The sequence below is a fragment of the Papio anubis genome, chromosome 16, assembly GCF_008728515.1.
Source record: "Papio anubis isolate 15944 chromosome 16, Panubis1.0, whole genome shotgun sequence".
NCBI lineage: Eukaryota > Metazoa > Chordata > Mammalia > Primates > Cercopithecidae > Papio > Papio anubis.
In genome coordinates, this window is record NC_044991.1 from 85,303,934 (window position 1) to 85,318,858 (window position 14,925).

General features: G+C 44.6%; 1 pseudogene across 1 annotated transcript; it reads right to left on the reverse strand.

Moving 5' to 3' along the window:
* Positions 1-4,964: 4,964 nt before the first annotated feature.
* Positions 4,965-5,367, reverse strand: LOC116270704 (annotated as a pseudogene). The gene has a single exon (XR_004178868.1). The product of XR_004178868.1 is annotated as a 60S ribosomal protein L39 pseudogene (transcript).
* Positions 5,368-14,925: the final 9,558 nt, after the last annotated feature.

Consider the following 14,925-nt stretch of genomic DNA (forward strand, 5'->3'; position numbering starts at 1 on the left):
TTGATAAAAAATCCACCACCATGACTGGCAAAAGGGGAACAACTATGTAATAATATCAAATGACCCAGAAAAGCATTTGACAATATCCAATGTCCATGATAAAGTTTCTCAGCAACCTAAGAATAGAGGAAAACTTTGTCAACTTAATAAAAAACAGGTGGGCATGGTGGCTCATGCCTGTAGTCCCACCGCTTTGGGAGGCTGAGGCAAGAGGATCCCTTGAGGCAAGGAGTTCAAGACCACCTTCAGCAACATAGCAAGACCCCATCCCTACAAAAAGTAAAAAAACAATTAGCAGGGTGTGGTAGCACAGGCCTATAGTCCTAGCTACTCAGAAGGCTGAGGCAGGAGGGTCACTTTGAGCCCAGAAGCTTGAGGTTACAGTGAGCTATGATCTTGCCACTATACTCCAGGCTGGGCAATAGAGTCAGACCCTAGCTCAGAAAAGAAGAAGAAAGAATAGGAAGAAGAAGGAGAAGGAGAAGAAAAAAGAAGAGCATTTACAAAAACCTACACCTAATATTATACTTAATGATGAGAAGCAGATGCTTTTCCCTTTAGATTGGCAATATGACTGAGATGTCCCTTCTCACCACTCTTATTCACCTCTGTGCCAGAAGTCCTAGGTAGTGCAATAAGACAAGAAAGGGGAATAAAAGATATACCAATTGGGAAGGAAGAAATAAAACTGACTTTGTTCATGGATGACATGATTGTCTATGTAGAAAATACAAAAACATGGTTGGGTACTGTGGCTCACGCCTGTAATCCTAGCACTTTGGGAGGCTGATGCACGTGGATCACGAGGTCAGGAGATTGAGACCATCCTGGCCAACATGGTGAAACCCCGTCTCTTCTAAAAATACAAAAATTAGCTGGGTGTGGTGGCATGTGCCTGCAATCCCAGTACACTCAGAAGGCTGAGGCAGGAGAATCGCTTGAACCAGGGAGTCAGAGGTTGCAGTGAGCTGAAATCATGCCACTGCACTCCAGCCTGGTGACAGAGCAAGATTCCGTCTCAAAAAAAAAAAAAAAAAAAAGATGTTTACCAAAAAATGTATAGAATTAATTAGTGATATCAGGTTTGCATGATACAACATAAATATATAAAAGTTGTTTTCCTATATGCCAATCATAAAGAGTTGGACTTTGGTAATTAAAAGCACACTACCATCTACAATAGCATCAAAAAAATCTTTAAAAAATTAAAACTCATGGAGAGTGGAATGATGGCTACCAGAGTCTGGGAGGTGAGGAGGGAGGGAATGGGGAGTTATTAATCAAAGGGTACAAAGTTTTGACTAGACAGAAGGAATAAGTTTTGAGATCTACTGCATAGCAGAATGACTATAGTCAATAATAATGTATATCTTATAATAACTTAGGGAGTAAACTTCAAATGTCTTACCTTAAAAGTGATAGGTAAGTGAGGTGATGAATATGTTAATTAGCTTGATTTAATCATTCCACATTGTATTGTATAAATGTATACAATTATAATTTGTCAATTAAAAATAAAATATATAAATAAAAATGAAAAGATCAGAAGAATTTTTTTAAATAGCACCAAAAAAGTGGGATACTTAGGTATAAGTCAAATAAAATATATACAGGTCCCGTATGTGGAACTAAAAATCAAACTCCTAAGTAAATGGACAGATAGTCCATACTCATGCATTGAAAGACTCAATATTGTTAAGATGTCAATTCTTCTGAATTTTTTCCTACAGATTCATTGTAACACTAATATAAAAAGCAGGAAGCTATTTTCTGAATATCAACAAACTGACTCTAAAGTTTATGTAGAAGCACAAAAGATCCAAAATAGCCAACATGACACTAAAGAAGAAGAGCAGACTTCAAACTTAAAGCTACAGTAATCAAGACAGCATGATATTGGCAAAAGAATAGGGACACAACTCATTCGAACAGAATAGAGAGACCAGAAATAGAGTCACACAAATATAGTCAACTGATCTTCAGCAAAGAAACAAAAGGCAATTTTAAGGAGAAAGTATAGTCTCTTCAGCAAATGGTGCTGGAACAATTGGACATCCATATGCAAAAAAAAAAAAAATCTAGACACAAACCTTACATCCTTCACAAAAATTAACTCAAAATGAATCACAGACCTAAGTATAAAATGCAGCACTATAAAACTTCTAGAAGATAACATGGAAGAAAATCTAAGTGACCTTGGGTTTAGCAAAGAGTTTTTAGATACACCAAAAACATAATTCATGAAAGAAAAAAATAATAAATTAGACTCTTTGGTCTAATAATAAATTAACCTCATGCCTGTAATGCCAGCACTTTGGGAGACCGAGGTGGGCGAATCACAAGGTCAGGAGTTCAAGACCAGCCTGACCAACATGGTGAAACCCTGTCTCTACTAAAAATACAAAAATTAGCTGGGCATGGTGGCACACACCAGTTACTCAGGAGGCTGAGGCAGGAGAATCGTTTGAACCCAGGAGGCAGAGGTTGCAGTGAGCTGAGATCGTACCACTGCACTCCAGCCTGGGCGACAGAGTGAGACTCAGTCCCAAAAAGAAAAGAAAAGAAAATTAAAAACCTCTGCTCGGTGAAAGACATTGTTAAAAGAATCAAAGGCAAGCCACAGACAGGGGGAAATATTATAAAACACTTAGCTGATAAAGGACTTGTATCCAAAACATAGAGTTCTTAAAACAATAAGGAGACAAACCAAATGGACGAAAGATCTGAAAAGACATCTCATTAACAAAGATATACAGATGGCAAATAAGTATATGAAAAAATGCTCAACATCATATGTCAACAAAGAATTACAAATTAAAACAACGAGATACCACTATGCACTATTAGAACAACTAACATCCAAAACATACTGATAATATTAAATGTTGCTGAGGACGTGGGACAACAGGACTCTCATACATTGCTGATGAGCATGCATAATGGTGCAACCATTTTGGAAAATAATTTAGCAGTTTCTCATAAAGGTAAACATAGTCTTGCCATATTATTCAGCAGTCATGCTCCTAGGTATTCACCCATTTGATTTTAAAACATCCACAAATAAAAAAAAACCTGCACACAAATGTTTACAGCATTCAAATGTTTATATCATTTATATTTATAACTGCCAAAAATCAGAAGTAACCAAGATGTCCTTTGATTGGTGAATGAATAAACAAACTATGAACATTTGTAAAATGGAATATTATTCACTGATTTAAAACATGAACTATTAAGCCATAAAAAGACATAGAGGAACCATTGGTGTATTTAATAAACAAAAAAAGCAAGTCTTTAAAGGCTACATACTGTTTTATTCCAATTATATGACATTCTGGAAAATGCAAAAGTGTGAGACAGTAAAATGATTAGTGGTTGCCCAAGAGTTTGGCACTGAAGAGAGGAATGAACAGGTAAAGCACAGGGAATTTGGGGGTGAGTAAAATTATCCTGTATGATAATATAATGAAGGGTAAATAGTATACATTTGTCAAAACCACAGAGCTTTTCAGCACAAAGAGTAAACCTTAATGTGTAGGAATTTTTAAAAATAACTCATTTAGGATTTCAGAAGATTTTTGGAATGAATGTAGGTTGTGACAAGGGAAACTACCTGTATTACAAATGAAACTACCTCACTGAAGGGAGTAGGGAAATAAGGTGCTGACCTATGTAACGCTGGAAGTAAGTGGAATCTGTAAGACTAAATGAAACTGTACATAATCAGTGTATTCTACTTGATAAAGTTGTTTCCCACTGAGGTACAGGTTAGCAATTCTGATGCTGATATACATGTATTTGTAATTGAACAATTAAGTAAATGAAGGGTGAATAGTGAGATCTTGGTTTCCCATTGTTGGTGTGAGAGGTTACAATTAAACAAGAAGAGTAAACTAGAATCATCAATGTGGAAACAACAAGAGTAAATTAGAATGATCAATGCAGTAATGGATTAAATGTGGAGGCATCAACGTGAACTCGTGTTTAGTTTAGTATGGATACAGATGGTTACACACAGAAATATTTATAGATAAGTGTATACACACACATATATCTCCTTGCTCCATCAGCTGAGATGGCCTAGAAGCAATGACAACTCAGTAACAATAAGCAGTAATAAGGGAAGGGTGGAGAGAAAATAAACAAGTAAATACACAAAAAGCAATTAATGACATAATTTTTGCATAGACGTGTGGTAAGGTAATAAAGTGCTGTGCTAAAAGCAACCAGGGATGAAAGAAGTAGGCTGCACTGACAAGGTGGTCGAGGAAGGCCTCCTTAGGGAGATGATATTTGAACAGAGCTCTGCATAAGACGTAGCCAGATGTGGGAAAATCTGGGCAAGGGGAGGGTAGAACATTCTAGGAAGAGAGAATAAGACATGCAAAGGCCCTGAAGCAAGTTCCAGTGCTTTCAGTTGAGGATTCAGGGTCAAGTGATTTATTGAAGCTGTGTTGTCAGGAGTTACCAGGAGCAATGGCAGCAACAGAGAAAAGAGGGAGAGCCATCCTGAGGAGTGATTCCAAGTGAAATCCCAGCATAGCCTGGACCCTCAGGGAGCTCTGGGACATAAATTACAACCTAGAGTTTGTTCTGTCTCGAGGTAAAGGAGTTGGATGTTTGTAGTCATACATCAGTCAGTCATTGGCTATGGGACAGAGTTGAAAACAGAGTTCGAGGCAAGTGAAGCAACTACAACCTATGGATCTGGGCATCAGATATATGACAGCTGTGCAGATAGAGGCCCCAGTGCATGCAGTGATGTCTCCTTAGTTGAGGGATAGGCAGTAGGCCATCTGAGGTCTGCCAGGTAGTAGATGTTATGTGGTTGAGAGTGGAGATCTGTAAGAGGTTGAACAGTACTGGAGATGTAGTTCTGGGCCTCACCAAAGTGGAGAAATCTTATTAACATCTCGTTAACACACTTGGCATCCAGTTGAGAGATGTTACTTTTTTTTTTTTTTAAATGGAAGGGCTCACGTATTTATTACTGAACCCAGCCAACCAACGCATTCACAATAGATTCAGAGAGGAAAACACGTCGAACTCTCCAGAGAGTGGTGACATTTTCAGTTTGATATGGTAATGTGATCGTGACCTTCATACAGCACAAATATGTGTGCCATCTCATGTGCAATTCGTTATAGACCCAGCTTGGTTCTTCTCCAATGTCTCCTTTTGGAGTTGTACCTGATTTTATTTCCAGTTTTCATCTGAATCCACTGGGGAATGGGACAATTTTGCTTTTGTTTCTTGGCCAGGAATCGCTTAATCCTGAAAGTCTTGTGAGAGGACATGGTGAGAAGCGGAGGCAAGAACACACCACGATGGCGGAGAAACGAAAAGAGGGTGGAGGTGGAGAGGAAGGGGGAGGGGAAAGGGGGAAGGGGGTAGGGGAGGGAGGAGGGGAGGGGAGAGCGGGGCTCGGACATGGCAGGCTGCAGGTCCCGAGCCCTGCCCCCCCGGGAGGCAGCTGAGGCCTGGCGAGAACTCGAGCGCAGTGCCATCCCGCCAACACCCTCTGCAGCTGCTGGCCTGGGTGCTAAGCCCCTCACTGCCCTGGGCCGGTGGTGCTGGCCGGCTGCTCTGTGCGCAGGGCCCACCGAGCCCACTACCGCGCCCGCCGGAACTCCCGCCGGCCCGCAGAGCGCCCGCACACAGCCCCGGTTGTCCCCCACGCCTCTCCCTTCACATCTCCCCGTGAGCAGAGGGAGGCGGCTCCGGCCTTGGCCAGCCCAGAGAGGGGCTCCCACAGTGTCGTGGCGGGCTGAAGGGCTCCTCAAGCACTGCCAGAGTGGATGCCAAGGCCCAGGAGGTGCCGAGAGTGAGGGCTGCTAGCACATTGTAACCTCTCAGTAAGGTGAGTCAAAATGTTCATGGAATCTATGGCAGGGCTAGCTGAAATTATAGGAGAAGCAGGGTTGGGACTACTATCAGCCCTACTTTGCAAAGGTGAAAATGAATACAAAGAGTGGTTAAGTCATACGCCAAGACCCCACAGCTGATAAATGCTAGAGCTGAGTTTAAACTCAATCTGTCTGGCATTTAAGCTCTCAGACATACCCCCACACTGCCTCCTAAGATGCACCGTACACAGTCATTGTCTCACAGGTATACATGGCATGCTCAGAGCTCTGCATATACATCCAAGGCCACTGTGTTCACACACACACAGATGTTTCACTGCATGTGCACTGCCATTTTTTTTTTTTTTTTTTTTTGAGACAGAGTCTTGCTCTGTCTCACAGGCTGGAGTGTACTGGTGCAATCTCAGGTCACTGCAACCTCCACCTCCCAGGTTCAAGAGATTCTCCTGCCTCAGCCTCCTGAGTAGCTGGGATTACAGGTGCCTGCCACAACGTCCAGCTAATTTTTGTATTTTTAGTAGAGATAGGGTTTTGCCATATTGGCCAGGCTGGTCTTTAGCTCCTGACCTCAGGTGATCTGCCCACCTTGGCCTCCCAAAGTGCTGGGATTATAGGTGTGCGCCACCGCACCGGCCTGCCACACTGTTTCTACAGACACACATTCGTGTACACACACACAAAGCCAGGGACATGTGCATGTCCATATTCAAGTCATGCATTAAAATAACAAAAGCATATTCATTAGGGAACCATTCCAGCTTTTTTCTGGCTCTGAAGACAATGTAATTGGGCTTGCCACAGGTGGAAGATGGGAGCTACTCTGCCCGCAGGCAGAAGGCCTCCCCACTCCCTCTTCCTCCCAGCTTGATGTGGTTAGCTAATCACTGCCAAGGATGTTATTCACTTCCCTCGGGGCGGCCCTTCACACAGACCTCTTCTTTGTCTCGCTTACCCCTGGAAATCTGCCCACCTCCACTCTCAGCCTCACATGTGCTTTCCTGAGATCTCCAGCTCTGTCTGTCACCAGCACAATGGGGATGAAATTCATTATTCTAAACTCTCGAGTCTCAGCCACGCTCTGGCAGCTGGACGGGTGGGGAGGGAAATGCCTTATTGCTGGCTTCATTGTTCACAGAGCTTGGTCATGGCCTCAGAGGTGTGGCCTCTTTTTTCCTGTTGGTTCCACCAAAGAAGGAGCTTCCGCGGGCAGTCTATGTGAGATGGACAAGTGATTGCTCCCAAAATTCCAAAACCCTCCTTTTTCCAATTCTTTGTGAGCTATAGCATGAAGATGGGGATTTTGTCATGCATTTATTCAATGAACACATGTGAGCATCTACTGTGTAGCAGGCACTGGGGTTCTAGCAGGGTCCATTTATGTTCTTTCATTCCCAGTACCAAGCCCAGTGCTTGGCATATGGTAGGTGCTTAATTTACATTTGTTGGATGGATGGATGGATTGATGACAGACAGATGAATGTATGAATGTGCAGATGGATGGATGGATGGGTAGGTGGGGAGGTGGGTGGATGGATGTGTGGAATAAGCTCTACACAGAAGGGTGTAGGCTTATAAAGAAGATATAGTTGCCATCTCAAAGGTGTTCATTCTCTAGGAAGACTTTGCTTATGCCACCCTAGTTACACAAGCGGTAGAAGCAAGGGATGGGGGTAGGAAGAGAGAGTCAGGGAGGCGGGTGTCACATCTGGCTGGGGCATTTCAGGCAGAACATTGGGGGAAACCCTTCCCAACCACTTCAAGCCCAGTAGGAGGAGGAGTGCCCATCCCGACACTTCATGAAAATAACCAGCCCAAGCGGCCTTATTAGGGGTGACCACAGGGCCTCAGGGGTCCCTGGGGTGGGAATTGTCATCATCTGGTTAGGCCAAGGTGCCCTCAGAACAGCAGTCCTTCAAGGTGTCCACCGAGGCTGTGGGTCCACTGTGCTTTAGCAAGTCACGGCAGGTGGACACACTTTAGAGTGCCCACTTCATCAGGCCACCCCACTGCAGCATCCTCAGCCCACTGGGCTTCAGCCTCCACACGCCGCCTTTCAGCTCATGCACCCTTCTTCCATGTGTTCCCCTCCTTCCCCACCCGCACCCATCCTCAGCAGGGGCACACCAAATCAGGTGCTGTCAGTGCCTAGACCTGCCCAAACCAGATCCAGTTCCAGGCCACCCTGGACACAGAAATCCAGTCTGATTTTTAGTAACAGGAACACCGAGGCAGGTGGGTGCCTCCAGGGTGTCCGAGTGTCCCGGTAGAATGGTTAGAGACCGAGTGTCCCCATACATGGACGGCACAGCCACATTCAGCTGAGGATTGGAACCTGCTCAAAATGTTTGTTTCCTGTTTAATCGGTGGGAGTAAAAAGTCATGGATTCCAACCAAAATACATTCCACTCCTTCAGCCCTGGTTTGTCAAAATTGCTTCTCTCCGAAGCTCAAATCTCAGGGTTGTGGGAGCCTGTGGGTGACTGGCAGGCTGATAGCCCACAATACCAGGTCTGAATCACCCCATTGGCCTCCACCTGCCAACCTTGGAAAGAAATTCAGGGTAAGGACAAGTGAGTCTAAAAATGCAGCTGTTTCTCCCAATCCCTCTCAAAACTCAAGTTTTGACTTCTGAGCTGTGAATAAGGATCTCATTCAGCCAAAGTTCCTTAAGGTTTTTTGCTGCACCCACAGGGGATCGTGTGCCGGCTTAGAAGGTTGCCATGGAACTTCAGCAGCCAACCACGAGGAAGGGAGGGGGAGCTGCCGCCCACGCAGAGGCCCCCACTTCTGGCTGGGGGCCTGCCTGGCCCTCCTCAGCCGTCTCCAGCGCTCTCCTCTCATCTGGCCCATTTCAGGCCTGTGCCACCAGCTGCAGACAGCCTGGCCTCCCGGGGTCCCTCTCACCACTCACTCACCTCCATCTCAGAACAGCCCGTCTTGGCGCCGCCCCACCCTGTCCCCTGCTCCCATGTTGCCTCCATGGCCACATCTTTCCTTTCCTACAACACACAGAGCACCGCTAGGGCAGGGACTAAGATCTTTCTCCTCTCCCATTGGGGGTAACTGACAAATGTACCTTGGATTTCTAAGCCGATTCCCTGAGGGCTTGTGTCGCGTGTATAAATCTGCAGCCAAAATGCCAGTGCCCCCAAACTGTCCGTTTCTTTTTTTTTTTTTTTTTTTTCTTTAAAGCAAACTAATCTCCCTCTGAGCTCCTGTCTTCGGGAAATCAGACTGCCACCCTTGTCAGAAGTGTCCTGGGATCGGCGGGAGTAAGGAGCCAGGAAAGCTGGCATCTGAGGTGCAGTTCAACCAGCTAGCTGTGGGTCCTCAGGCAAGTCAGTTCACTTCTCTGAGCCTGAGTGTATAAAGTGGGAATTGGTGTGCAAGTATACACACACATGCCCGAGATAATGGGTTACAGTGCTTTGTAGTTTGAGGCAGAGGGTAAGTATGAACTATTGTGCTAATAATTGCAACAGAAAACTGAAGGGTATTTCCACATTTCTGCTTTGGGTTGTGTCTCCTCTGTATTCCCTCCCCCTCCATACGTTTTCTTCTGAAGGTCAGTTCCATGATCAGTTACCAGAAGTGGCTGGCTGCAGGAGCTGTAATCCCAGCTAAGAAGTGGTGGCCCACGGCTCTGAGTGGCGGCTTCACAAACCTCACCGCAATCCATTCTGTAACAGTCTTTGAGCTGCGAGCCAGGGCTCTCACCATCCCCATTTCACAGCTGAGCATACTGAGGTTCAGAAGGATGAAAGGACGCGCTCAGGATGCGCCACTGCTAAGCCGCAGATGAAATCGACACTCAGGTCCAGGAAGCAGGAGGGAGGAGCCGCACAGAAAGAAACATGAGCTGCCTTCAGGTTCAAAGCACAATTGTTTTGCTTTTGTTTTTAGACCTTCTGCGAAATGAGCAAAACTCATCCAGAACAATGTCCACAGGCCCGTGATGGCTTCCCAGGCCTCACTGAAGCAGGGAAGGGTGTGCATCTCAGTCCACTTCCCCTGAGAATCCAAATTCCTCACTGTTTCTTTTCTTTCTTTTTTCTTTGTCTTTACTTATTCCAAATATGTTCAAAATGGAACTATAAAATACCATTATTTTATCCAAATAAGTAATTTTTTAAATTCCATCTTAGAAGAGCTTCTAAACATTTCCAAAGGCCTTTCAAACTTTCTCCCTGTAAGGCTTTGTACCAGGCAACCAAATCCTTCCGGACTTGTTGAATGCAGACAGTGAGAGAGCCAGTGAGTGGATGCTGGCGTTGTCTCTTCGCTTCCTCCTTCCTCCTCCCCGCACTGGCCCCCACCAATCTGTCTGGTGGATGCTGAGTGATCATTTTGCGGATGGCTTTGAACTTGGCTTCTCGAGGGGAAGCTGGTATGAGAAAATGAGAATCTCATTCAGATGGGCTTGCAGTTTTTCTTCCCCTAGCGAATTCTTGTCTTATTTCCATCCCCCTTGATTCCTTTGCAAAAAACTGCAGCCGTCTTTTCTCCCTTCTTTGCCTTAGTTGAATTAACTTAATTAGGGCACTTGCTTTTGACAATGCTGGGAGATTTTTAGATACTGAACTGTCCTCAGGAGACCACAGGAAGGCTGACGCACTGTCTGCAATTATCAGGCTAATCACTCAGAACACACTCGTTTGTTTTATGTATTTATATCTTGGGATATAAACCTTCGTTTCCATTTTTCTTTCATTCTGCTGTGTGTGCCAGGCAGAGTGAGGCACTGTGGGCAAGAGAAGAGCCCTGCCCTTATGGAGAGCAGCTGGCCAGACAGACCTTAAACACATGATAACACACAGAAACATGTAATTACAGGGAGTGAAGAATGCAACAAAGAAATGATACTTTGAAATATTGCCCTCTCTTTCTGGAGTTATTTGGAATACAGCCAATCAGAGCATAGCTCTAAGACCAAGAGTAAGTGATGCCTTTTGAAATATTCTGTTTGAAATCAGAGCCCTTCCCCACTGCAGTCAATTGCGGGCACAAATATTCCTTTTGTTCACAGACCGCATCTTGTGTTCCCCAAGGCCCCACCCTGAGCTGATCCCAGGGTGACCTAGAAGAGGCATGTTTTACTGAAATCGTTTCTAAAACTTGCACTAAAGCTACACTCTCTGAACACACGGTAAGGACACACATTTTCAAGTTTCTCTTTGGGTCACAGGTGTGCTGCTTTCTACATCAGTTTGTCAGGGAGACAAATCTTTTAGTGTCGGGAAGAAAAGCAGCAAGATGAAAAAGAAAAAAAAAAAAGATATTTCAAGATCAGATTCTTCATCCTACTTTTCTGACTTGCCAGAAACTAACGACATTTTTCCTAGCAGTGACTGGCAACCACTCCGAAAGCTTCACCAAATTATTACTCCTTCCTTTATTTTTTCGAAAAAACAGGCAAGTGTATTTAGTTGTCATTGGTTACAACCAAATTTCTCTAAATATTTCAGTGCATCTCAAAATACTATATTGATAAGTTCAAGTCATAAAAAACTGCATTGGGAGTTTTGGAAAATTTAGTGGTAGGATTATGCATGTTTTTCTTCCATGTGAGTTCTCCTCTGAAGGCATGTTTATTTAAAGAAAAGTTGTGGTATTTGGAAGATTGAAGACTGACTTCTAAACTGTGCTGACTTCAAAAAGACCGACTTGCGGCCAGGCACAGTGGCTCATGCCTGTAATCCCAGCACCTTGGGAGGCTGAGGAGGGAGGATTGCTTGAGCCCAGGAGTTCAAGAGCAGCCTGGGTAATACAGCAAGAAAAATTTTAAATTAACTGAGTATGGTGGGTCACTCCTGTAGTCCCAGCTACTTGGAAGGCTGAGACAGGAGAATGGCTTGAGCCAGGGAGGTTGAGGCTGCAGTCAGCTATGATCATGCCCCTGCACTCCAGACTGGGTAGCAGAGTGAGACCCCATCTCAAAAAAAAAGAAGACCTGCTTTTTTCTCCTTCTATGCAGTGCCATCGAATTAGCTGTTCTTGGAAGGGAGGGCACATCCCAAACTGGGGGTCACAAGGTGATTTGGGAGGTACATGTGGCATCAAAACCACAGATACACACACTGACAGAGCCATTCATTTTTAGTCCTTTGCTTGGCCCAGGAGAGTCCCCAGTGGGGACTAGTCAGTTTTCAGCACCTCCACAGTGCTGCCACCACCCTTTTTAATAGAGAGAGTGTATAGCTACGGCATCAAACTGGAATTTCATAACATCAGCTTTCATTGTTTTTATGACCATTGCCTTCCACATAGGTCGAATGGCACTGGTTTTTCACTGATGGTCATGACTTGACACTTCCTTTTGAAAATAACTGTATGCTTTCAAAAGTGCGTAAATGTAAAAGAAAGGATTAAGTAAATAATGGCACAGATATGGCAGGTGAGATGCAAATGGCAGGTTTGGGGAAAAGGGCAATCAATAAAAATAAAAGTCAGCTTGGCTCTCCCGCTCTCCCAACGCTGCAGCTCAGAGGAAAACTAAAATTAATTCCTTTTGCAGCATGATGGAGAAAAAAAGCATCCAGAAGGAAATTCATCAAACCATTAAAAGTGATCTCCCCCAGGGAAGGGGCTTGCAGTCAGGGGGAACACATTCACGTTTCGCTTTAAACACATCTGGATTATTTGAATTTTTGTATTGCATAGAAGTTAACCCTTTGTCTGACATCTTGGTTATAAATGTTCTTGGAATGCCTTTTGTTTATTGCCTTTGTGATCTCTTGGGCAGGCAAAACTTCTCAACTTCATAAAATTTAAAAAAAAAAGAAAATCCATCTTTTCTTTATAGCGTCTGGGTTTCTAGTCTCAGAGAGGAAGGCCCCTAGATTGGCCCCTAGATTGTAACTACAGTATCACACATTTCTTGCAATTCTATTATGGTTATTGTGTTACTTGTAAGTATTTAATTCTTCTAGAATTGATTTCTGTATCCATGGACCATTGGTTCCATTTTCATGTTCTCCCATTTGTCTTGAACATCAGCTCTCTCCATATATACCTTCTGAGTTCTAAGGGCAGTTACGTATCACTTCCTGCTTCACTAATCTAGTTGCCTGTCACGACACCAATACTGACTTGGTTACAGGACCTTTAGAGCCTGTACTACCTGGATAGGTAAATCCTCCATCACTCTTCTTATTTTTCACATTTCCTAGCTATTCTGAAGGCATCTCTTCTTCCATATGAACTCTAAGATTATATTTTTGAGTATGCATTATCTCAATAATTTTTAAAAAATAAAATATTTTATTATTAAAAAGGGGGCCGGGTGTGGTGGCTCATGCTTGTAACCCCAGCACTTTGGGAGGCCGAGGCGGATGGATCTCTTGAAGTCAGGAGTTCGAGACCAGCCTGGCCAACATGGCGAAACTCTGTCTCTACTAAAAATACAAAAATTAGCTGGACATGGTGGCGAGCACCTGTAATTCCAGCTACTCAGGAGGCTGAGGCAAGAGAATCGCTTGAACCTGGGAGGTGGAGGTTGCAGTGAGCCGAGATCGCGCCACTGCACTCCAGCCTGGGTGACAAGAGCAAAACTCCATCTCAAAAAAAAAAAAAAAAAAAAAGTTGGAGGAGGCGGCACCACCAGATACTGATGAGGACAGGAGCACCGGAGCTCTCACTCATGGTTGGTGGGAATGCAAAATGGTGCAGCCACTTTGGAAGACAGTTTCACAGCTTCTCGCAAAGCTACACATATTCTTTCCATACCACACAGCAATGGTGCTCCCTGATACTTACCCAGAGGATTTGTTTAGAGCAGCTTTCATCATAATTGCCAAAACTTAGAATTCACCAAGATGTCCTCGGGTTGGTGAATGGATGAACTGTAGTGCGTCCAGGCACTGGAGTATTATTCAGTACTAAGAAAGGAATGAGCTATCAAGATAGGAAAAGATGTGGAGGAAACTGACGGCATATTACTAAGTGAAAGAAGTCAGTCTGAAAAGCACACGCGCTGTATGATTCCAGCTCTATGACCACAGTAAGGAGGCACAAAGAGAAGAAAGAAAAGATGCTCAAAAGACACAAACACACACAACTAGGCAGGCGAGTGTCCCGCTGTGGTGGGGGATGTTGATAGTGGGGGAGGCTGTGCCTTTGTGCAGGCAGGGGTTATGGAAAATCCCTGTGCCTTCTACTCAGTGTTGCTGTGAACTTGAAACTGCTCTTAAAAAAATAAGGTCTTTTTTTTTTTTTAAAGGGAGGGAGGGATCTTTTAAATGATCTCTTTCTTTTATATCAAAAGCTAAGCTATGCCAGCCTCTGAAACAGAAAGTGGCTGAGGGTACATCTGTCACTTGGACCTCTTCTGCTCACAACCTCCCTGAACTGGTGGCCAGGGAAGGCAGTGGGAGGGGAGGACCAAGTCTCAAACTCCAGAAGCCCCACCTCCCTGAGGCCAGCTCCTCTGCCAAGCCCCCTCAGGTAAGCCAGCAGGGAGGCGGTGGGGGGTTCTATAGAGTGAGCACTTCTCAGCCAGTTTCCTGGCTAGGAGCCCAGCAATTCTTGCTAGAACCCTGTGGATGTGGTGCCAGTTTGAATAAGAGTCAGCTCTGGCTGATTCTTGCAGACAAAGTGAGGTGGAGCTCTCTCTCTGAGGGCTCTACGGCGCACAGGACTGCAGGTGGGAAATCGCTCTCAGGAAGGACAGAGGGAGGAAAATGTTGACAGTACAGATAAAAGGGGTCAAGTTCACGGGACTTTGACCATGTCCCAGGCATTGTGCTGTGCCTGTGCTCCTGTCATCCCCCCATTCTACAGACAGCTATTCAGAGAGATTAATTCTTTCACCCATGACCACCCAGCTTACGGGGGCACTTGGAGCTCACCTGTCCGCTCCAACCCCTTATCACTGCTCAGTGCAAGAGTAAGGCAGTACACCGCCGGCCCCACCCTGGAGGAAAATACTCGGCTGTGAATCTGCACCTCTCCCATGTGGATATTTACAAACAAAAGAACTCAGTGCTTCCAGCCATGAGTGTTGCAAATACATACACAAAAATGACTGAGCATGATTCATCATTTGAGAAGCAAAGGGGAT